A 25,385-nucleotide genomic window follows, 5' to 3' on the forward strand; every position below is an offset into this window, starting at 1 on the left:
CTTGTACCACAGTAAGAGTCAAGATTTTAAGCTCTACTAAATACAAAACAAACAAACAAACAAACAAAAAGACTTCATATATTTAAGTTCATTTAAGAAAATACTAGTAGTGATGTATTATTTTGAAATATACAGTTAATATGTTTGGAGTTATTTAAAATTTATATTGAGAAAAATGTATGTATTTTCAGTATTGCTGCAGACAAGCATCTACATAAAACTGTTAAATTGATTGTTGTTTTATATCAAACAACTTTTATAATACTCATTTTTATTGTTATAATATTTTATAAATTTTAAGGAATATGACAGCAAAAGATATTGTAGGTATTAAGGGGGATCTCTAGGTGGATTTGGGGTACAAAAAGGAAACAAGAATATGATTTAATTCTATTTACTTAAAATATGTTTTTAAATGTCAACAAATTCAGATAAATTGAAATCATGTAACTTTTCTCATCATAATGCAATAAAAGTTAAAAAAAAAACTAAAAACAAAAAAGCAAAAAAACAAAACAAAACAAAACAAAAAAAAAGAATTGATAATGATAAGTGATATGCAGTATTTCCCAAAAGCCTAGATGAGAGGACAAGAGAAACAGAAAGTTGAAATTGACTCAAAGGTTACAATTTCTAACCAAAAACTTTAATAAAGAATATAGAACCTTCCGTATGAGAAAGTTCTGCCATCACGCACTCAGTCAAACCTGGGCTGAAATACTGGGGGGGAGAATGCACCTGTAAAGAACTATACAGACTTCATCTCTGTCATTACTCCCTCAGCTAATACTACAGAACAGCCATTACACACATGTGAGTGTGTACACGTGCGCATACATACACATACACATACACATACACACATACATACACACACACACACACATACACATACACACATACATGCCCCCTCCCCGCCCAAGAATAGGACACCATCCGGAGATGATGCAAGGTACACAGAGACTTCATGAAGAGGTTCTTTGAAAACACTACCCACATTGCATAAGGGACTCAGATATCAAAAGATTTTGATATCTACGGGACATCTTGGAACTAATTCCCTCAATATACCCCCCAAAGATAACTACCCTGAAAAGGAGAGCCATATAAAGAACTATGAAATACCTAATCTAAAAAGAACAAGATGTATCATGAACCTCTAAGAAAATAAGATCCCCAAACTGTACAGAAAACCATAAAATGTAATTTTGAATATAAACAATATTTAAAAGATTTATATGCTGCGTTTAGTGAATAGAGGACCATATGAGTTCAAGGCCAATCTGGGCTACATAGCAAACTCAGGGCCACTCTGGGTTAGGCTATGTGTCAGTCAGTTTCCTAATGGTGTATAAGAAAATAGTGTATACTGTTTGGCTTAAGACCACAAAGCATCTCCACAGAAATGGAGAAAAGTCCGAGCTTTTGCTATAGAACACTGTTATCAACACATAGATTAAAGCTGTCTTTAGGACCCCTGGGTAGAGTTTATGGCCAAGGCATTAGAGGACTCCACAAACCAGGTTTTAATGTTGTGCACTATGGAGTCACAGGTAACAGACGCAACTAGAACAGGCTGCTATCATTTGTCCACCACGATGTTCTGAATAGTGCTGCTCACTAAGCATGAAGGGCCCAGAGGAAAGAGCTTGTATTCTGGGTGCCCCAAGGTTACAGTAACATGATGTACAGGAAGGCTGTAGAAAGACCAGATTCCCAGAAAATATAGCTTCAGTCAATGACATCAAAACTGTCTTCATCTGAACTGTATCATCCCTGTCATTTGGGCTCACATATGCATTTAATGGATCCAGGGTACCCACAACATAAGTAACTGCCATAGAAAATGCATAGCTGGGAAGTGGGGAGACAGTTTTCTTTATGGTGTGACCCCTGCTATATCAACCACACTAGGTAGTCCCACATTGAAGTGTAGTTGCTTAACACAAACTAGATGTGGAGGGAGGGAGGGAAAGTGAGAGGTGGGGGAGGGAAGGAGGGAAGGAGAGAAAGAGAGAACAAAGTTGGGTGGGTAAGGATGTAGGGATGGAACTGGGAGAATGGAATGATCTATGAGAACAGCAATGAGTCATTAGGAATTGTTTTAATACCAAGTCCATGTAATAGAACAGTAGTACTAGGTTCTTCCCTAAGGCATATCTAGCCACAGGTTTTGGCATTGTTGACAATGACATGTATGGGGTCCATTGTTGTAAAGTGGGCCTTAGATATAATTTTTAAAATGTGGATGGTCACTCCCATAGCAGGTTTGCCACTAGTATACCAGTGGGTGTATCTTGCCAGGGGTCATTACTCTAGCTTGTAGGATTTAGCTAGGTGACACTGATCACTTTTCCCCTCTTGTGGCCTGAATGGCACCTTCCTGTACTATGAAGGGTAGCCAGTACAGATGAAGCTTCTACTTAATCACTAGCTTGGTTTCCCCATCTGTGTTCTGTGACTCAAGTATATGCCATTTTCAGCAAGAGGACCTTACCACCAAGTTCTAGCAGCTAACTAGAACAGTGGCAACAGCCTATAATGTTTGGAGATCTATGTGACCCTACTGTTCAACAATTCCAAAAGAGATAACCTATTCCTGGAACCGGGCCTTCTACTTGGTAGTGGATAGTGTCTAGTTTGGGTCTTGTCGTCCCCATTGTAGGATAGCTCCATTGAAACTGTTATATGTGTATGTGGATAGTTTAGTACATTTCTACAGCTGTGGGCTTCTGTATTGCTATTTCAAGAGGGCTTTAGTGTTAGTTATCACTCCTCACACTCACTTCTGAAAATATAATTTCATATAAATATAAAGGTACATGGTTGAAAACACAAGCTTTGAGCAGGAGGTGGTGGCACACACATTTGATACCAGCACTTAGGAGGTGGAGGCAAGGGGATCTCTTTGAGTTCAGGGATAGCTTGTGCTATGTTACATAGAGACTTCCAAGCCAGTAGGGGACTACTTGGTGAGATTCTGTCAGAAGTGGGAGGAGGAGAAGGAGGAGAAGGAAGAGAAGGAGGAGGAGAAAGAAGGAGACAATGATGAATGAGGAGGAGAAGGATGAAGGAGAAAAGAAATGGAAGAAAGGAAACACAACCCAGGTTTTGCTGAGATATAGCTCAGTAATAGAGTGTTTTCCCAGAAAGTATGAGGCCTAAGGATCAGTCTCCAGCAACAAACACACACACACACACACACACACACACACACACACACAGAGAGAGAGAGAGAGAGAGAGAGAGAGAGAGAGAGAGAGAGAGAGAGAGAGAGAGAGAGAGCGAACTTGTTATAGCAGTCATGATGGTATATATTTGTATTCCAAACACTTGGGAAGTGGAGGTAGAAGGATCAGGAGTTCAAGATCAATCTTGGCTACATAGTGAGGTAATGAGTTCTAGGCCATTTGGGCTATATGTGCCCCTGCCTTAAATACAGAAGAAGGAAGAGGCAGAAGAGGAAGAAGAAGAGGCAGAAAAAAATAAGAGATAGAAGAGGGAAGTACGAGAACATGACATTTGAATTGTTTTTATCTGCTTCTTGCACATTTCTCACCAACAATGACTATCAAATATAAAGAAACCACTACTTTAGAAGTCATCCTTGGGACTGCTTTCTGCTCTGATGGAATGAACTGACCTCCCCACTGCTAGCACTTGGCAGAATAACTGAGGCAGCGCTTTTCTAGGTCATACAAAAGCCAATCTCTCAAGAGCCAGAAAGCATGCATTTCAAGACGTCTTAGTTCTCCGCCACACACAGTATACACATTACAGGATAGAACAGAAGGAGGTGGAGCCCAGGAAGGGCCACACATTTCACTGAGCCTGTTTAGGGGACCACGGAGTATCACTGTTCATAGGAAAGGACTTATGGAGAAACATTAGAATGAAGGGAACTATGTGGGCAAACTCCAAAAATCTTCAGAGCTCCTAATTATTTTCCAGACCCAAAGATGCACACATGCAGAGTAAGATCCTCAAGTACTTGTAGAACACATTCCAGAGCTCTGCTATGAAACAGGGGTTCTAGCCACAGAAAAACATCACCTGTATCCTTGGACACTCAGCCAACTGCCCAGAAAGCTGTGCCTTAAAGTAGGTCACCTGATCCCTGGAGAAAAAGTAACTGTAGACCGTGGCTAGCAAACTGCCACAGATGAGTCAAATATGACCTGCTGACCCACTATTGTAAAGCCTGTTGCTAGGAATAGCTTTTAAATCTGAGTGAAGAAATATATACAGTGGATACCATGAGTGGTTCCCAATACTGGCCATTTATAACAAGTTTCACAACCTTTGATTTAGACCCATCAAAATAAAATTAGATATTCAACCTTGGCAATCCTTGGCATGGCAGATGCTGTGGCCAGATAGCCACCAAAGAGGTTTTGAAACAAACCCTTAGGGACCAAATCACAACAAAAACAGAGACCTCCCTTCCCCCAAAAAAAAAGAAATAAAAGAGAGGGAGAGGGAGAGGGAAGCCTCAGAAACAAAAATTGACAGATATGATTAGACTGAACTAAAAAGCAGCTGTACAATGAAAAAGGTACCTCATAAAGGAAACCTACAGAACATGGTAGAAACTACTCATCAGAAAAGGATGAGCACCCAGAGTCATAAGAGACTAAGAGCATAATTATAGTAATCACAGTCATCTGATTCAAATAGGCAAGTGATCTAAGTATACATTTCCTAAAGTGGCCAACCAGCTCTGAAACACTTGTTCAGCATCAATAACCACAATAGAAAAGCTGAGACCACACTGCTCCAACCAGAAAGGTAAGGGTGGAGAGAGAGAGAGACAGAGAGAAAGGGAGGACAGAAGGAGGATAGAGACACACGGAGACAGAGAGAGAGAGAACAGTGCTCCTGCATATGAAAGGCAGAGATATAAATTAGCATGATCTTTACAGAAAATAGGATGCATGTGCCTTAAGAAGTATAAGTAGATCTACTGTAAGACTCAACAAGCCTGCCATGGAGTAGCTCCACAAAGGAGAGGAAAACCATACAGCAAACCGGCCCCCACTGGCCAGTTTATGATAGCCTTGTTTATGACAGCATGATTCACAATAAAAAGGTACACACATGGTCCATCGAAGATTCCATCAACAGATATGTGGATAAAGGCAATGTCATACTATATATACCCAAATGGATCATTAGTCAGCCCTATAAAGCAAGACTCTGCCTTGTCCAGCAACATGGGTAGGACTGCAACACACTATGTCAAGTGTAGTAGGTAGGCACAGGAAGATAATCCCTCATGATCTCATTCCTATATGAAATCTTAAACGGCAGATATGAGTAAAAATAGCAGTTACCAGAGGTTGGGAAGGGAGAGGGAAAGGAGGAGAAACAGAGGGGACAGTGAGCACAAGGATCCAGGTGGATCAGGGGGACAAGCTTTAATGTTCTATTCCTATATAGTTCAGTAACTGTTAATTACGTCAGTTATTTGTATACTTAGTTAGGATTTTGAATAGCCTCATTCCTGAAATGACAAAATGTTTGGTGTTGATGGCTAGGGTTCTGAGGGTTATAAATTGTATACAAATATTGACATTTCATAGTACACTCCATAAACAAATATGGTTGTATTCTATTGATCAAAACTAAAGAGCCGGGTGGTGGTAGCACACACCTTTAATCCCAGCACTTGGGAGGCAGAGGCAGATGGATTTCTGAGTTCAAGGCCAGCCTGGTCTACAGAGTGAGTTCCAGGACAGCCAGGGCTACACAGAAAAACCCTGTCTCAAAAAACCAAAAAACAAAACTAAAGTAAGAGCTATTTGGTTGCCCACCACACCACGCCTATACGGTAAGGCCCTATTGCTGAAGACATGATACACATTGGTTGCATGACATAGAGAAACCAAACTAGAACTAACATGAAAAGTCCCTTCCTTCTGTCCAGCTTTCATAAATCCACTAGACTGACCCAGCCATGGACATGTTTCAATAAATACTGACCTACTAAGCAAGATGTATCTGTTACAATCCCAGTATAACTGTTATGGGGGTAACCAATGTTTCCAAAAAGAGAATTCATGCCCAGTACTGTAAACCTAATTAGAAGCCATGGCTAGGAAGTTCATAGCCCCTACTGGAGACCCTATAAATTACTGTTGTTTTGCTAAATGGAGTTGCCAAGCTGCCTTCTACATATTTGTACATTTATCCATGATTGGTGCTACTTTCCATCTTGTTCAGAGAAGCTTCTGTCTACAGTGGACATCTGTCAATATTGAGCAGTATACATGATCAAAGTGCTGAGAATAAGTGGCTGTCGGATATCAACACCCACTCTCCTCCGATGACGTCTCAAGGAACACTGTGAAAGATGGGGTGCTAGAAGAATGTATTAGCTGGAGAATGTGGGGGACTCCTGAGAAATGCTGTCTTCCAGACACAGCATGGTCACTATACTCATGCAAGATCATGCCAGTCAACACTCTGGCTTGGATGAAGGAGGGATCCGAGCTTCTGCCCATAGCTGAGGAGCTGCTGGCAATTGATAGCTACTAGAGAGAAGTTAACTTTTCTTCATGGTGTGGCCTCTGATTGGTTGTTTAGGTGGATAGTCCTACACTCCTACAAATAGTCTCTGCTCCATACTTTGTCTCCATATTTCCTCCTGTGAGTATTTCGTTCACCATCCTAAGAAGCACTGAAGCATCCACATTTTGGTCTTCCTTCTTCTTAGTCTTCATATGGTCTGTGAATTGAATCTTGGATATTCTGAACTTTTGGGCTAATGTTCACTTATCAGTGAGTACATACCCTGTGTGTTCTTTTGTGACTGAGTTACCTCACACAGGATGATATGAAAATGGAGTATTTTTTTTTAAACAAAGGACAAAGCAAAGAAATATTTTGTCATGTCAACATTAAGCTTTCTTTCTATATATTTTTTAAAACATAGATTTAAAACATTTTTGAATAACACTGCCCTAAGTATCTTTGGCCTAAATATTAGAACCCCTTTTCCTACAAAGCCAGAAACTAAAACAAAAGTCTAGGAAAAGTTCACAGGAAATGAAATAGACTCCTTCATTTTAAATTTTTAATCTTTTTCAACAATGTTACATGTATGCATGTTTTTGCCTCCATGTATGTGTGTATACTGCATGTACCGGGTGCCCAAGCTCCCCTTGACGTGGAGTTATAGTCAGTTGTAGACATACCTAAGAGATAAGATGCAAAAATTAAATTGCCCAGAGCCAAAGGATGGCTGTTGTTAGACATTGAAAGCAGAGGCAGGACAAATTTGACATGAACCCTGAGAAAGGACATAAAAAAGAATTATTCTCCCTTGTGTTTCATAAAGGCAACATAAACTCTGGCAAGGATCCATGGTAAAGGAAAATTATATAATCATTTTCTCTTTTGTGAACCTAGATTCAAAAATCCCTAACAAACCTTAATGAATATGGCTTAAAAACATTAAGAGAGAAAAGAAAAAAGAAAAGTAATATTCATCTAAGTAAATTGGAGATTTGTATAAAAAAATCATGACCACGTAAGATTGAAGTCAGAGAGCTTTGTTTGCCTAAGGCAGCTTTAAGGAGTACTTTATGATCCCACAAACTGAAGACCAGTATAGAATGACACTCTATGGAGCATCCAGATGAACTCCCAGAACACTTGGTATAAGTTTTGTGGCTGCTGGTGGCAGAGCAGTCCTAATTTGCATGCATGTCTAAAATGCTAAGGTTTCAAACTGGAAACTTCCTGGGCACTGACATGACATCACCAATGGAAAATTCCTCCCCTTGAAGAGATCAGTTCAGGACCTTTAGAAAAGGCACCCCTCTCCTCCTGGAAGATAGAGGTCATGGAGCACATAGGCATCCCTCTCCTCCAGAAGGGAGAGACTGATCACATTCCTCAGAAAGACCATAGGGGGGACCAACTGTTGGCCGTTATCCACCTGCAGATAAGGGAAACCCTTGTTACCTCATTCACTAAGTTTTAAAATCAGTTTAAAAGTCACACTGTTCTGCCAATCACATTGTGCCTAGTGGCTGTTGCTCTATTCTACCCCTGAAAACTGTATAAAAACTCACCAAACAAGCAGGTTGGGGGTCACCACCTCTCCTTCGGGTGAGGATGACCCAAGTGCACTGGAACAATAAATTCCTCTTGCTTTTGCTTTTGCATTGATCCCCAGCTCCATGTGGTTCACTGAGAGGGTTCCTAGTAGCTAAGGCTCATCAGAGTCTTACACCCTGACTTCACGTGACAGAATTCAGTCAAAATGCAGGAGCAGCAAGAATGCTATATAAATTAATGTTCATGCTCTGTGGATATGACACACATGAACTATAAATGATGTGCATGTTTACACTTGTGTCTTATTACCAAGATATCTTATTATCTATTTCAAAGTCTTCCAAAATTCAAACAAAATTTGAAGTCTGAAATACTTCTGCTCCCGTACATTCTGGGTAAGAGTGAGACAACCTGTACTCACTTGAACCCCATAGGCTTTTCCCATCCTTGTGAATTCTGCTGGTCAGAAATTCTCAGAGGCAAAGTGGTAACTTGTCGGCCGCATTGTATGTGAGGCTTCTGCTCAGTAGCCATGGTGGTCTGCTACCACTCCAGTCTCCTCTTATCATTTGCTCACAGGGTCTCTGGACTTTTAGCCTATTCCTTCAATTCCCTAGGTAGGCTCTTGACTCACAGCCTTCAGGTCTAGAGCCCTTTTAACCCACACATCTACCAGGCTGGACATTCAAGTCGTCTTTCAGGAAGCTTTTCCTGGCCAACCTGTGAGATATTGAGTCTTCCCTGTTCCCCTGAAGCTCTCTATAGTCTTTCTGCATTTAATCACTTCACAGAATCCAACTGTTTAAATGGTTTTTGTTCCCTGGCTGTGTAGGTATTCCCTCCAAACTGAAATAGTCCACTCCAAGGGAGATTCATTGAGACTCAGGAAGTCAATCACACTTATTCCCAAGTCTCAGGAAGATCCTGAAATCTGTAGGATTCATGAGTTCCCCAAGGCAATATAAACAGGGATAACTGTGGGTGAGAAGAGAGTTGAGTTGTCATCCATGCTAGGATGGGAGTTTTGGTTACAAATCTGCTGACAGTCCACCATGTCCTGTAACTAACTCCTGTAAGTAAACCCAATACCCTTACCATTTCACTAAGTTAGATTTGGGTGGAGCTGTTTCTTTAGTCTGTCATCAGTGCCCTATCTGGGGATACTTATTAACCTCTCCCAAGGAACAATTACACAAAGCCTGTGTTTTCTTAGTCACAATGCAAGCTTTACAAAGACAGCTAGCTATGATTTGTTCATTGTTTCACTGCTAGAGCTAGCATGTCTCTCTGGGTGTGGTGTCTCATACCTGGAATTCCAGTACTCTAAAGGGTATGAGTTCAAGGCTAGCCTGAGCTACTCAGCAGGACTCTGAACCAAACCAAATCAACCAACCAACCAACCAACCAACCAACCAACTCCTTTGTTTTTGACAAAACAGTGGTTAGAAGGACAGCTAAATGAGTAAAAATTCAAGGTGTGGTTTCTGATCTCACACAGTAGATCACTGGCTTCAGGATCTTAGACAGAGAGAGCAGAGTCCACGCTCTGTATTTGTAGGAGAGATATTAAAGGGAAAATATAAACCAGAACAGAACGTTCCAAATAGCAAAACTTGAATTTGTTGCCTGCTGAGCACCAAGCCCCCAGGATTATAGTGATGTGTAAGCAGGCCTTGCTCATGCCACAGCCACGTCACAGAGCCCCTGTCATGTCCAGCACTGGCTGGATGAGCACCACCCCTCCTGTGTCACTCAGGGGCTTTGTAGTTAAGCCCCTGAGGGTGCATCTGTAATGACCCTCCACAGGTTTCTCATGTTGTCATTCCTAAGAAACACTGCATATCAATTATTCATGTAGAGTTTACATGGTATGGATGTTACAAGTGATCGGGTAAGCTTTACAGTATATGGGAGGAAGCTGAGGGTCACACGAGGACACTATGCCATCTTTCACAAGGGACATGAACCTCTGAGCATCTATCACAGGAGTGCCTGCCATCCTCCCAGGATACTGACGACTGACTACATACGTGGCTGTTCAGAAGAATGGATGACACTGCAGGTATGAACAATCACCACTATCTATTGTAAAAAGCAAGATACAGAACACATGCTTCGGAGTCACTTTTGTCTCCATTAGAAAATAATTTGTATATGAGTAAGTGTGCAGATACAAAATCACCAGAGATTTCTGGAAGGGGACAAAGCCACTATTCATAATGGAGATGTTAGGGAGGATTAGGGTAGAGGTGTCAAATGCCTTACATGGTTATTTTGCATTTTTCTGCACAGTTGGAATTCGCTAACTATGTCTCTTATTATTTCTTTTTATTAAACTATCAATATTTTTTTTCCTAGTAAGATTATGGGCTACTTAAAAAGATTTTTTCTTTTGTAGTTTTTGCTACTCATTGTTATAAAAATAGAGGATAGAGGCAATCTTATTTAATAGAATTTGAAAAAAGTATTGTTAGTTTTTAGGAACTTCCTTGAAGTCCCAAGAGAGTTTCATTCATCAAATAAAGCTTCTATCTGAGAAGGCAAAAATACATTTTCTGTATCCTTAAGGTTTTCAGCCACAGGAATTTCAGATATTCAGAGCACTTTGTTCTGAATACCAGCTGCACTTCTATAATTCTCCTGCAATTTACAATGTAACAGCATTGACAGGGAAAAAAATGTTTAGCAAATGGTTGTGGTTTAAAGTTTTTTATGGTGAGTCTGTATGTCTCCAGACATTACCCTGGTCTGGGTACTGGCGTTGGTGTTGATTCAATGAGTGACTCAGAAAAGTAGCATTTTGGAAATGCTGGTCTGATAGTCCAAATGGCCTCTTCCACCCAGTTCACCTGTCGGAAACTAATTCAGAATACAATGGTTTTAAGAGGTGAAGTTTGGGGGAAGTGATTAAATCATGACGGCTCTGTCACTGACCTGAGAGTCATGCCTCTAAAACAGAGACTTGGGGACCTCCCTGACTAAGTGACTACAGAGCAGTAAAAGACCATCCTGGGCCAGCAAGATGGCTCAGTAAGTAAGGGGCTTGCTGCCAAGTTTGAATCCCTGAGTTCAATCTGTAGAACCTACAAGGTAGAGGGAGAAAACCAGTCATGCACGCACATGCATGCACTCCAAGTATTTGTAATTCAAGAAAGAAAACCCACGGAGCAGAGACCTTCACCCAACCCCAAAGCGCTGGATTTTTAACCTTAGGCTTCCTAGCCTTTCATAATGTAAACAGTCAGTTTAAATGGTGTATGCATTACCCAGTCTTGGGCATTTTATTATCGTAGCTGGAATGAGCTCAGACATCCAGGATCATGTTTAACTGTGCGTATTATTTAAGTTCTGTGCTTGGTGTTAATTTTTCTTGTGCATTTGCATTTCTTTGTTTGCTCAGCTATGGATCAATTTCACCCCATCCCTACACTACAAATGTCTGAGATGAGAATTTGGTGAAAGATTCTTTTCCAATACCATGAGGAAAAAAAATGGGAAAAGAGTTTTGATAAAAAGCCTTCTGAAGAGATGCTTTCGGATGAGATAGCCCAGATAAAAGCACTTGTCACTCAAGCCTGCGACCCGACTTCCATCCCTGGAGCCCATGGGGGAACTGACTCCTGCAAGTTGTTACCTGATTTCCACAGATGAAATCCACACATGCGCGTTCGCGCGCACACACATACACAAACATAAACATACACAGATTAATAATGAATTAAACTTTTAAAAAGAAATGTATTTGATCACTAAGATTGAGACTAAAATATGCTACTCTGTTTACAAGGAGTCCATCCATCTTTTTACGTTCAACTGACAGCTATGAAGTCCCTGCTCACTGCCATGTAGTAAGTGGTGATGCTGCTGGGACAGGGAGGTTCAGACCCCACTGTCTAAAAGACACTCACCTCCTTTATACTAATGCAGCAATATCTCCAGCAGGCTGATGGCAAATGAAAATTAATTCCACTGGAAGTTGATAAAGCGGAGTCCATTAAAAGCTAGACTACTTTAGATTAGATTTTCAAATGAATGAGATGAGAGCCCTCACAATGGCTTCAAAAATGGGCATATTTATAACCCTGCCCTGCCTGCCAAATATAATTACATCTTTTCCCTGCCAACCATTTCAACTCATTTCACAGCAAGTAGAGAGAGAGAGAAAGAGAGCGAGAGCACTGATGTAAACATGGCACTCCCAACAAGAAGAAAGAATCCCTTTTGAGATCTTTGAGCAATTAGAAGGCCTGTCAACTTGGGATGTTCTGTCTTGGATTTTTCCATGTTTCTGTTTATTTGTTTAGATATCATTTATCATCCAAACCAATGCCACACATTTTCAGTAGCCACCCAGTGGAAGGCCTCCTGCTGGGGGCTGTTTCTAATGTACCTTTAACTGCAGCTGATCACCCTGACCACCAATCTGATGAACTCTGGTTATGGCCTCAATTTGTTTTCTGCTCCAGCTGTTGCTGTGATAAACACCATGACTAACAGTAATTTGGGGAAGAAAGGGTTTATTTCAGCTTACAAGTTACAGACCCTCATCAAGGGAAGCCAGGGCAGGAACTCAAGGCAAGAACCTGGAGGCAGGAACTGAAGCAGAAACCATTGAGAAATGCTGCTCACTGGCTTGTTAAGCTACTTTTTTTACACAGCACAGGACCACCTGTCCAGGGATGGCACAATGGGCCGGGCTGGGCACTCCGACACCAATTACAATTAATAAAATATCTCAGAGGCATGGATACAGGCCGATCTGATAAAGGCAATCCCTCAATTAAGTTTCCCTCTTCCCAAGTGTGTCAAGTAGCAACTAAAGCAAACTGCAGCTGTCACCCTAGAGGAAAAGCTACTTACTGTGTATGGATTGGAAATGCCCCCCAAAAGACTGATGTGCTAATGGCTTGGTCCCCAGCCTGTGGCACTATTGAGGCATGATGGGACCTTTAAGAAGTGGGCCCCGGTGAAAGGTTACATTTGGGTCTTGCCTTACAAAGCGATGCTGACACACCAGCACTTCCTCTCTCTCTCTTCTTCCTGACTGACCCGAGGTATCTATCTTCCTCAGCTATATGTTCCTGTCATAGGTGCTCCCTCCCCACGGACACAATATAATCTGGCAGTTATGGCAGGATTTTCCCTGTCCAATTACATTAAAATATTAGTGCAGCAGAAGGTCTGTGATTGGACAGAGAAAAGGGAGGCAGAGAGAAGAGTTGCAGGGACAGAGAGCAACTCAGAGGAGGGAGGAGTAGAAGCCAAGATGGAGGCGGACTGACAGGAAGAAGATCCTGATCTTACGTGGGTTTAAATAGCCACAGGTAGTTATGAATATCATATAGGGATAGAATAACTGGGATAACGTGTCTGATCTAGGCAGGCAGCTTGTATCATTACCAATTGGCTCTGAAATTATTGTGTGGGCATCTTGCGAAATGAGAATTCATTACATAAATCTGCCTTGTTAATTATAAGCTTCTAGAGTTTTGTTTCTACTGGGTTGCTGGGTGTTGTGGTGGCTGACCACAGGGTGGACGGTTGTTGCATGGAGCTGGCATGGCAGCAAAGGGAACTTGGGAGCTCTGGCCCCACTGGAGAGTTGGTGAGCAGAGAGTAGCTAGACGGAGCATGGAAACTTGGCAACTCATTTTTAATATTTCCAAAAACAGGCAATGAGAGACCCATAAACAGAAACCTCTGAAACAGGGGGCCAAAAGAAAATCGTAAAGAGTCCTCTTGTAAGTCGTCTCAGTTATTTTGTCAGTGACAGGAAGCTGCATGGCCCAAAGGGACATCTGTCAAAGCAAGCTTGGGAGGGCTTACTCCTCTGAGATTCATCTTGCATCCAGGATGCTCTGAACCTCTGAGGCACCCCAGCATCCACCTAGCCCTCCTTCTTCTTTCTGAGAGCTTGCTTATCTATCTACACTGCCACTTGGAACAGAGGGCTCCACATCTGCTGTTTCCTGCTGATCAAGAAAGAAAGAAGATACAAGGGCCATTTTCAGTGTTATGACTGTCCTTGACAAGTTCATGTTTTTGTATGGTTATTTTTATTTCTTTATACTTGCATTGTGTAATACATTCTGAACAAGTTGTCGTTTGTTTTCTTGATACAATCAACTCCACAGAAATGTCTAATTTTTTTCTGGGGTTCTCTCATTGCTGTGGTTGGATATGGTATAAGTTCCCCAGGGGCTCATGTGTTGGGACTCCGTGGAACCTGTGTGTGGTGGGACCCACCCGGGAGGACTGGGACACTTGAGATAGGTACTTGAAAGCTGTTTCTTGAGAAGTCCCCTTTTTGCTTTCTGGTTTCCGCTTTACCACATGGTCTGTTCTGTAATTGCTCCTCTCATTGGGATGTCACCTGCCACAAAGCCCTCAGCAGAAGCTGAATGGGGATGCCCTATTTTGAAATTCCATCCACCACAAGAGTTATCTAAATACTTTTCATTACAGCAATGGAAAATGGACCAATACACCACACATTAAGAACAATTGTGATTCTGGACAGATATCCCAAGGATCAGACGTATGGATACAGAACAGTAACTGTCATGATTAGTATCTGCTTGCCAGGCCTTCCAGACTTTATCTACTGTCCATTCCTGCCCAGTAGCCAAAGTAGCCCCTTAAAAATATTGAGTCAATGGCCTGGAAAGACCTGCTTAACAGGTCTTTCTGGTGGACCCTGATAAGGAAAGGGGAAAGGAGGGGAGTTGGGGACAAGTGTATCTAGATGGTCTGGACTACTGAGAAAATGTCAGTGTGTGGGCAAAGATGGAACACTGTGAAGAGAAACAGACTTGGTTGGGGGCCAACACCTGTTCTTCCAGAGGCACTATTCACAGCCCAGACACAGACTTAACCAACATGGTTTACTGACCTATTGACCTAGAGATGAACAAAAGCAAAGTATATTAACACAAATATTATTATTCACTCACAAAATGACAAAGTCCTATCATCTGAAACAACATGGGTGGACCTGGAGGACATTATGTTAAATGAGAAAAGGTCAGACACAACGTGTTCATTTACCAACTGCAGTGGCTATTCCTGGTTGTCAACTTGACTCTATCTGAAATGAACTACAATCCAGAATTAGAAGGCTCACCTGTGGCCCTAATCTAGAGGCTGAGAGATACAAGTTTCCGACCTGAATCTTGGCATGGAGATCTTGAGGCATAGTGGCTAATGAATCTCAGAAGATTAAGATAGGAAGATCTACAAATTCAAGGATGTGGGATTAAAGGTGTGGTGGCATACACCTTTAATCTGGGCCACACCTTTTGCTGGAGACCTATATAAGGACATTGGAAGAAGGAAGGCTCGCTCTGCTTCACCTGTTTGCCTTGTGGGACTGAGCAACTGCTAGATCCTTGGACTTCCATTCACAGCTGCTGCTGACCATTGTTGGGAGTCAGACTACAGACTGTAAGTCATCAATAAATTCCCTTACTATATAGAGACTACCATAAGTTCTGTGATTCAAGAGAACCCTGACTAATACACCAACTATAGAAGTTCAAGGAGGTGGCCATGTTGAAAGAGAGATGAGTAGTGTGCTATTGGAAGGGTATGGGGAAGGGAGGCAGAACCTGGCTAATAGGAATTAAAATATATTTACTTAAGAGGCTTTTATGCTACTGTTTCCAAGCACAGTGGGGCAACTCTCATAAGAGTGGACCCTGTGGATTCCGAACACTGAGAAGCAATACTGTTTGCAAAGACAAGAATGGAGATACTCTGATTTGATCATTAGATCTGCAGGAGTATATTAAACTGTTAACACCCTGTAAGTAATTATGAATATTGTAAGTCATCTTAATTGGCTTTTAAGTCTTTGAATTATTCTTCTGTCGTGGCTGTTTTTAACCAGAAATTCACATACACACATTGCCCAGGCAGTTGAACGCATGAGTCAGGAGCCTAAGTCAGAAAACCAGAAACATTATTAAATTGACGAGTGTGGCTGAAATCACAGTAGAAAAATTAAGTGGGTAGAGAGGATAACTCAGGACTTGGTCTTCAGGACATGGTGAGAGCCAGGGAGAGAGGGAGGGCACCTGGAAGCCACCCAGAAAGGGTGTTCTGAAAGTCATAAGGTTAAACATACTGGAATATTACAGGAGTGCCTCAGGACACCAGTGTAGTGAAATTGAGGATGTATGAAATACAGAGAAAGGTCAGTGAGGCAGGAAATCAGAGTCAGAGTCCTGGGAAAAGTCTCCAGCACAGGCTTGGACCCTTGGTGATAATGGAGAAGGATCGAGGATGCTCAAGTATGGAGCATGGAGTAAGAGGCAGTGTGGGTGGATGTCTGAGGTGAGGATATGGTGCTCCCTTATGGCTGGGAGGCTGGAGGATACCAAGAAGCATCAGTCAGTAGGAAAGAATGCTTGCTGGTGGGAAGCCAGATAGGAGGGACATGTCTGGGAATGTTCCGTGTCAAGGTATTTCTTTTAAGGAACTTGAGAATTCACTTCTAAAAAGATGAGCCTCTTTCCACTCACACCCTGGCAGTTTTTATACTTTTCTTACATTTTTTTTCCAAGAGCGAGTTATAGCAAGGTTCCTGCGACCTACAGAAAAATTCAGCAATGTTCTATTTTTAAGCTTCATTGCCAAGAACCCAACTGTTTAAAGCAGTATTTCTCCCTGGTTTTCTGTAACTGAATTAGAATATTACATTCAAATATATATCTCTACTTATACCATATAGGACAGCCTCTCCTTTTTATACAAAAAATTTTTTTTTACTTAACCACAATCAAAATCTGAGAAGCTTTGTTAAAAATTGGTCACCTGTTATTTTTAAATTAATATGTAAAATACCCAAAGTCAATTTAAATGGTTAAGTAATCAAGCGCACTGATAACTACCATTATTTCCTTTGATTTCAGAGAGCATTATAAGAGAGTGTTGCTACATAGCCCAGGCTAGCCTGTGACTTGATATGTTGTGTAGGCTGCCATGGATCACATCATAACCCCTCTGCCTCAGCACCCTGAATTCTGGGATTACAGGTATGTGTTTCTGTCCCAAGCTCATTTCTCATGACTTCCTATCATTGTTATCATGTGACATTGAAAAAGTAAGTAGAAAATTCTAGAGGGCTTGTAGGACAGACACTTAGAAACAGAAGTTCATCCCTGGGATTTACAATTTAATGACGATAAATATTAGATGAGTATTAAATAAACATGGACAAAAACAAAAAATGGAAGAAGTAGATTAAAAGAAAATATAATTTCTCCATTTCTATAGACTATGACTAACACCCCCTCCAGTCCATATCCTGCTGCCCAACCCTACAGTGACCAGACTTGGAATTTTAGTAGGTAATCAAAATCATACGAAGTTATAAGGTTATAAGGGTGACTTCTGTCTGACAGAGCTACTGTGCTCAGAAGAAAAGAGATATCTGACTGTGAGCTGTCTTTGGCTGTTTCCTTCTCTCTGTGACCCCCCCATCATACATATACACACACACTGTGACCCCCCTCACTGTACACACATACACACACACACACACACACACACACACACACACACACACACACACACTGAAAGGAAAAATTAAAGCTTTAGACCTATGCTGACTAGGAAGAAAAGTCATGGGCCTAAGAATCCATCACAAGCTGGCCCACATACGCCTGAGAAGGAGCAAGCAAGTTGTTAGATATCATAAGAGCTGGCAGATCAAGAAGACATAAAACTATAAACATAGAGGAAAACATGTCCAGATAAACGAGGACATGTCCAAGGCCCAGGCCTGCAAAGACGTGCCTGGCAAACACTAAGTAATGGACCATCTGGTCCTCTCAGATATGGTTTAAGGTCTGATGCTTTGTTGACTCAGATTAACACCAACTTTAAGAATTTTCCACTCTGTTCTACACATAATAGTTAATATTTGAACTAGCCAATCATGTATGACCACACTGATCCCTTTGTTCCCTCAGACCTTTTCCCTATATAAACCCCTAACTTTCAAGCCTCGTGGTCGGCTACACTATCTCCTGCGTGAGATAGGTGTGGTGCCGAACCAGAGCACCCTGAAATTAAAAATACCTCTTGTAATTACATCAAGATGGTCTCTCGTGATTCCTTGGGTGTACGTCCTCCAGAGATTTGAGTGGGGGTCTCCCCCAGGGGTCTTTCAACACAAAGTTAGAAAAGATTCTGGGAGCACACATAGCCCCCACAGGACCTGACCATGTGATACTTCATAAAATATACTTTGAGAATATCATGCATGAATAGAAAGCATTTCTGGTTTTGTCTGTGGTTTTTAAAAACTATTTTATTAATTATGTGTATGTCTGTGTGCTGTGTATGGATTTGGGCACATGAGTATAGGTACCCACAGAGGCCAGAAGAATGTTGTCTAATCTCCTGGAACTAGAGTTACAGGTGCATTGTAAACTGCTGGACATGGGTATGGGAAGGAAACTCTGGTCCCCTGCTAGAGCATCAAGAACTCTTAACTCTGAGCCATCTCTCTAGCCACAAATTCACAGCATTTTGGTCATATCCTCCCTTCATTCCAACCCTTCATTGGCTCCTCTCCTATAGCCTACTCTTAACTTCTCTCTCTGTGTCTCTCTGTCTGTCTCTCTGTCTCTCTGTCTCTGTCTCTCTCTCCCTCCCTCTCTCTCTCCCTCTCTCTCTGTCTCTGTCTCTGTCTCTCTGTCTCTGTCTCTCTCTGTCTCTCTCTGTCTCTCTCTCTCTCTCTCTCTCTCTCTCTCTCTCACACACACACACACACACACAAATTTTACATTGCTATTGGTTCCCCATCAGAACTTGATGCTAACACCAATTGCTGAAGACACCACACACTTTTAGTGTTGGACTTGGAGAAATGGAGATATAGTTCTGACCTGGAAGTCAAGGCCAGGCTTGCTTTGAGTCTCTGTTTCAGCTCTCTGCTTTGCCAGTTCCTAGGACCAGGCATCACGAGGCATGAGCTTAATAGCAATGTAAAAGTGACCATCAGGAGGGACCACCCACATTCCTGCCAGGGGTGACTGGCAGGGTGGGGAATGAAGGGAGGATATGATCAGGGAAGTCTAGTCCTCGATGGCTGGCTTTCATGGTGCAGAGAGGTACTAAACAGGGGGATAACAGTTATCAATCATCTTACCCAGCTCTGTGAGCTGCAATAAGGACCCGCCTGATGAGACAGCACAATGGTACAATTAATGCCTTGCAGGTGACCAACAGCTCTGTGATTTGATTTAAAGCTTACACAAGAGGAGATAATCCAGGTTGACTTGAGACTTCCAGCCAGCCTCCTTTAAGGATGAACCTTAGAGAATAAATGTCTTTTCAACTCTGAGCTAAGACACCTAATTAAGGAGGTTTTTATTTGTCTGTTTTTTAGGTAGAGAAAGAACATAGTGTTACCATGTCTATTGTGATGTGATGTCACTGTTTGGGGTCCTGAGACAGGGTCTCATTCTGCAACCCAAGCTGGGCTCAGACTTGCTCTCTTCCTGCTTCGGCCTCTTGAGGGCTGAGCTTACAGATGTGTATTGCCATGCCTGGCAGTGAAAGTATTTAATACACATATATTACTTTTTTGGAAGATAAGCAACTGAAAATTTGACAATTTCTCTCCCCCAAAATGCCGATCTACAGGTTACTTCATCTATTCACACCAACCCTGTCAGTCACCCCTGGCAGGAACGTGGGATGGTCCCTCCTGATGGTCACTTTTACATTGCCATTAAGCTCATGCCTGACGATGCCTGGTCCCAGGAACAGGCAAAGCAGAGGGCTGAACAGTATCTCAAAGCAAGCCTGGCCTTGAGAACTGAAGACCTGCACTAGATTTCAGACACCTACCTCCCTCATGGGGAGACACCTCTCTCTTCTTCTGATTCCCTGTTGATTCCTCTGCCACATAGTCATGTCTGCTCTCTTGTAGGTCACTCAGGAGAGTGAAGGAGCCACACAGGTAAAGTGCTCAGGGCAGGGCCTGGCATACTAGAGGAAATATTTCTAGACCAATGTGAAATAGTTCAGAGCACCCCATCCCAAGTAGGCTGCCTTAGCGTGCTGCCTAGTCTAAGTTAATGTTTCTTGCATTTTTTGTGAAGAAGGCTTTGTTATTCTTTATAGTACTGGGGACCAACCCTAGAGCTTTGTGCATTCTGGGCAGGAGCTTTACCATTGAACTGTCTGTATGTATGTGCACATGTGTGTGTGTATGTATGTATGTATGCATGTATGCATGTATGTATTCTTGAGACAGGGTTTCACTCTGTATAGTTCAGTCTGGCCTAGAACTCACTATGTATTCCAGACTGACCTTAAACTCATAGCAAACTTCCTCCTAGCACCCACCCAACCCCTGCTGGGATCACAAGCATGCCCTGTGATCTTAAACAAGACTACCTAATCTCCTTTTGTCTTCCTGAAAACAAGACATAGAAAAAAAAATCTTATATGAGAGCTACTCTCCCCCCACCAGGGGAAAAGAGATGTTATTCCACAAGGAGCCACAGCCAAGAGAATTTGGAACAAACAGCCTTGTTAAAATAATTATCTTCCTGTACCTTCCCCACAGTTTTCCGGCAACTGCCTCCCTTGTTCATCCAGGATAAAAGCATGTGGGGTTAGCTGTTTCTGCTAGCTGTAATTTTTTTATGAGGGCTCTTATGTGCATAAAGCTGTGTAAGTCTGTGTGCTTTCTCCTTCCTGTTAATCTCTCCTATGTCAATTTAATTATCAGACCCAGCTGAAAACCCTAAGAGAATAGAGGAAAAATTGGCTTCCCTACAATTCAGTGTATATTTATAATGTGAGAAAATACACTCAGAAGTCATGGCATGGAGGATAGTGACAGACAGTGACAGCTACGAAGGCAAGTCAGTGTCAGTCCCTGTGACACCAAGGCCAGGGCACCTGTCACTAAGTCATGTTATAGGGTTTAGTGGATCCCTTACCCCCTGCTTGGAGGCAGCTACATTGATGTGGTTCTAGATAAGGTCTCTCTGGGTTCCATCCAAGTGATTAGTCCCTATACCTCAGTGTCCTTGTCTACGGAAAGTGTGAGATAATAATGCTGACCAGGCAGGGCAACTTTAACACTGCTCAGAGTAAAATGTTGCATTAATTGTGTAATGTCTCGCACCCAAGAACCCTCAGTCACTGTTCATGCTAGCTACATCATGGTGGAAGGAAGCACAGGGTGGAGGAATCATTCTACCTTGTGCTGGCCAGGAAGTGATGTGCAGGAGAGAGAGGAGGGAGGGGGCAGGAGTTCGCAAAGGGTGACGTTACACAGCTATGTTTCTCACCAGTTAAGACACAAGGGTCTTAAGTTCAATGCCAACTTGTACCACAGATGACTCTATCACAAACAAACAAACAAACAATAACACAAATAATTCAAATGTCCCCTCCAAGAGCACACCCATGAAGGCCTAACTTTGTTCTCTAGGCTTTGAAGGACAATGATCTGAACTGTATCACAGACCACAGTGACCTGATTCTTCACATGAACAAGACAGACATCTTAAGACTTACCACTGACAGCAATTAAAGAGAGAAGGAGAATGGTATCAAGTATATAAACCAGAAAGGTCACCAGGCTCAACTGAGAAGGGGAGACCACACTGGAGTCTTCCCCCCATTCCCCACCTTACACCCAAGAGCATTGTGAGCAGACAGAATCAGGAGAATTCTCATCACCTCACTGTTTTCAAACCTGAGGAGAAAAGAGCTGAACTGGGCATAAGCAGCACTAGGGAATTTAAAATTGTTCTCTTTGTTGTAAAAGTTCATGCATTACCTGCAGGAGATCAACCAAGAAAGAAGGGTCCGGGCTGAAGTGAATGATGCTCATAGCTCTGGTACACACCCCTGCCTGCCTCAGCCAAGAGGACACTTCATGGGGCTTCAGAAAGGACATGGGAGTCCAGCGCTGTAGTCAGAGAGTAGCTGTGCATTCTGGGTACCCACTCTTGGGCCAGACAATCTTTGATGACAACATCCATGTCTGAAACTGAGCTTCTGTCAGGAAAAGACAGGTCTCCATGGGGTACAGAGCCTGTCAAGATGCATCCACACACATCCCAGCCATGTTCAGGAGTGCAGGGAGGGCAGGCCTATATCCAGCTTGAGCAGGACAAAGTGTTGGCAGGGCACATGTGCAAACATAGATCTATCAGGCAAGGAAGCAAACGGACCCAGACGTGTGAAAACAGAGCTCACGCACAAGGAAAAAAGCGCCCAGAGACAAGCTCCTTCCAGCAACTGCCTGGAGCCTAGGAAGCTAATGAGAATATGAGTCCAGCAAAAAGAAGATCGGAAGTGATAAAAGATGAGGCTAGGATGAAAAGGAGACCAGAGACAAAGCTAAAGAAACCAATTACAAAGTGAGAATTAAAACCCCAGCATTGCAAACCTCATAAATAATTTAGAAACAGCCGGGAACAGAGAAGACAGGAGTGAAAATCAAAGCAGTGGCATGGGAGGAAGGGTGACACTTCCAGAGTTCCTCTGAGGAGGGAAGAGGCTGCCTGCACTAACTTACAATGAGAGGCTTGGTATAGACCCTGGAAGTCTTTTGTAATCTGAAGACATATAATCTGAAGATTGCTATGAACTTCAGTCCCACTTATTTCAAAGACAACTGTTCAAAACATAAACAGGGGCTCTGTGGTGTGGCAGGGAATATGCTTAGTTAAGGAAGGACCTGAATTTAACCCTCAGTACTGCAAGAAATAAAAAGGAAAAAGAAAATAAAAAGAAGAATTAATACTATCTATCCCATTAAACTAGATTTAATACAACTTCTTAACACACACATATTAGACAGGCATGGTAGAGTATGCCAGCAGATAGGATATGGAGGTAGGAGGATTAAGTAGTTCAAAGCCAGCCTCAGCTACCTGAGAAGAGTAACAGTCACTCTCAATTGTCATTTGATGGGTATTATAGTTGCCTGGGAGACGGGCATCTGGACACTCCCATGTTGTTTAGCGATTTCCTTAAACTGAAATATCTCATCCTAGGTAGAGGCTCTTTAAAACTTGGTAACTTTTGTTTTTCATTTAATTTTATATTTTTTTACTCATTCACTTTACATGCCATTCCTGCTCCCTCCCAATCACCCCTTCCTACAACCCTATCCCCTTCAGGACCCATAATCCTTCCTCCTGTTCTTTCATAAGAGTCCCCAAGCTCCATCCACTGTTTGGCTATGGGTATATGTATCTATTTGAGTCAGCTGCTGAGTAGGGCCTTTCAGAAAACAGCATGCTCCTGTCTGCAAGCAAAACAGAATATCACTAACAGTGTTAGGGACTGCTGCTTGCCTAGGGGATGGGTCTCAAGTTAGACTCATAAAGTTCCATTTTGAAGCTTCTATCTTATAGGGAGGTTCCATTAAGACTTAAGTAAACAACTTACAAGTCTCAGAAAATCCCTGAAACTTACCAGATTTGCAAGGCTCTTCTTTCTCTAAGGTTATATATGCAGTAAAGACTATGGAAAGGAGACTCTCTGACCTTTCAAGATACCTGACCTTGTGCAGAGAGTGCTGGCTTTCATTAGCCCAAGCTGGAATAGGCTTTTGCTTGATACAGCTAACTGCCTTTGTGTTGTATCTGCTTCTGGAAGTAACTCCTCACCCATATTCTAATAAGTATCCCCAGTAAACTCAGTGCTTCAACCAGATTGGACTTTGGCCTGATATTCATGCCTTATCTTGGGTTAATTTGTTCATGTCTCCTCAGGAATAGTGTCGAATGGCAGCATGTGGGAGATTATCTTGATTAGGTTAATTGAGGTGGGAAGAATCCCCTCCTGTGGGTATAATTACTCTTGGGTGGGGGATGGGGGTCAGAGGGAGAGTCCCCAGGCTGATTAAAAAGGAGAGGTCAGGTTGAGCATAAGCATTCATCCCTCTTCACATCTGGCTCCTTCTACTATGACTTCCCTACCACAAAAGAAGACAATCATGAACTATGAGACAAAACAAACTCTTTCTCCTTTCAATTGCTTTGTTGGGGTATTTTACCATAGCAATAGGCAAAGGAAGACAGGGAATTCAAGATCAATCTGGGCTATATAGAGACCTTGTCTATTAACACAGACAAACAAAGAATTGTTTATTCCAGTATTATTCCTCCACAGAATAAATCTGTTATCACTATATGATTAAGTTCTTCTGGATTTATGGACACATAATATTAAACTGATCATTTCTGGATACTCTGGGAATTATTGTTGCTTTTTCTACTTTTCCATATTGCTTAGTTTGTTGGAAAAATGTAGTCTTTTTCTTTTTAAAGCATATATCTTTATCCTAAGGATAAGGAAGTCCATACAACATTCCTGCAATAAATGATTATTAGAAACTACTACAGCTGAAGGAGACAGGAGCCAAAGACTATGTCAAGCTGTGACTCGATTTATGGCAGGTGGCCAATTCAGGGATTCAAGAATCAGTCAAAGTAACTTCACTCCAGAAACACAAGCATGATTCACCACAAGGAAACACACTAACACCATACTGACCGAGCTGGGGAAAGCAGCTAAGCGAAGTAGAAAATTCTTGATAGTCCTTCATTTCCGAACAGTAAGCCAGAAGTAGAGGACGTTACCAACATACTCTAGCATGAAAATATATCCACTTGTAATGCATACAGCGTAACAATCAGCACTTAAACTGGACAGAGTCGACTGGACTTCTCAGGCCAGGGTATGGAATAGAAGGGTATAGACTGTGTTTAGGAGCTTCGACTTAGAGTCCATGGTGTTAACCCACACCGGTAAGTAAGAGACGATGACTAGAAGAATAAGACAAGTGAATTAAGTTGAATTCTCTTTTGTAGAGTGTGTGGCTATAGTTGTAGAAAAAAAATGTATACAAACAGTAAAAAATACAAGAAAACTTTCAAAGGGTTGTAAAATAAATATATAAAAATTGGTCAAACCAGAGAGTGCATACCATTTTTGTTCTTTTGTGATTGGGTTACCTCACTCAAGATGATATTCTCCAGATCCATCCATTTCCCTAAGAATTTCATAAATTTATTGTTTTTAATAGCTGAGTAGTACTCCATTGTGTAGATGTACCACAATTTCTGTATCCACTCCTCTGTTGAGGGACATCTGGGTTGTTTCCAGGTTCTGGCTATTATAAATAAGGCTGCTATGAACATGGTGGAGCATGTATCCTTATTACATGTTGCAGTATCTTTTGGGTGTATGCCCAGGAGTGGTATTGGAATACAGGAAGAACAACCCACAAACCACAAGGAACTCAAGAAGAAGGAAGACCAAAAGGTGGA

General features: G+C 42.0%; 1 protein-coding gene across 3 annotated transcripts in view; it reads right to left on the reverse strand.

Annotated features, from left to right (window-relative positions):
- Nucleotides 1-25,385, reverse strand: part of Fam189a1 (family with sequence similarity 189 member A1) — a 421,960-nt gene that overhangs the window by 143,552 nt on the left and 253,023 nt on the right. Inside the window, exon 1 of one of the 3 annotated variants that reach the window (XM_031386887.1) lies at nt 21,878-21,900. The exons of the other annotated variants lie outside the window; for them this stretch is intronic. The gene's annotated coding sequence lies outside the window, so the exon portion shown is untranslated. Of the gene's footprint in view, nt 1-21,877; nt 21,901-25,385 lie in introns of those variants that run through there. 3 annotated transcript variants of the gene reach the window in all.

This window comes from Mastomys coucha, unplaced genomic scaffold (assembly GCF_008632895.1).
Source record: "Mastomys coucha isolate ucsf_1 unplaced genomic scaffold, UCSF_Mcou_1 pScaffold21, whole genome shotgun sequence".
Taxonomy (NCBI): Eukaryota; Metazoa; Chordata; class Mammalia; order Rodentia; family Muridae; genus Mastomys; species Mastomys coucha.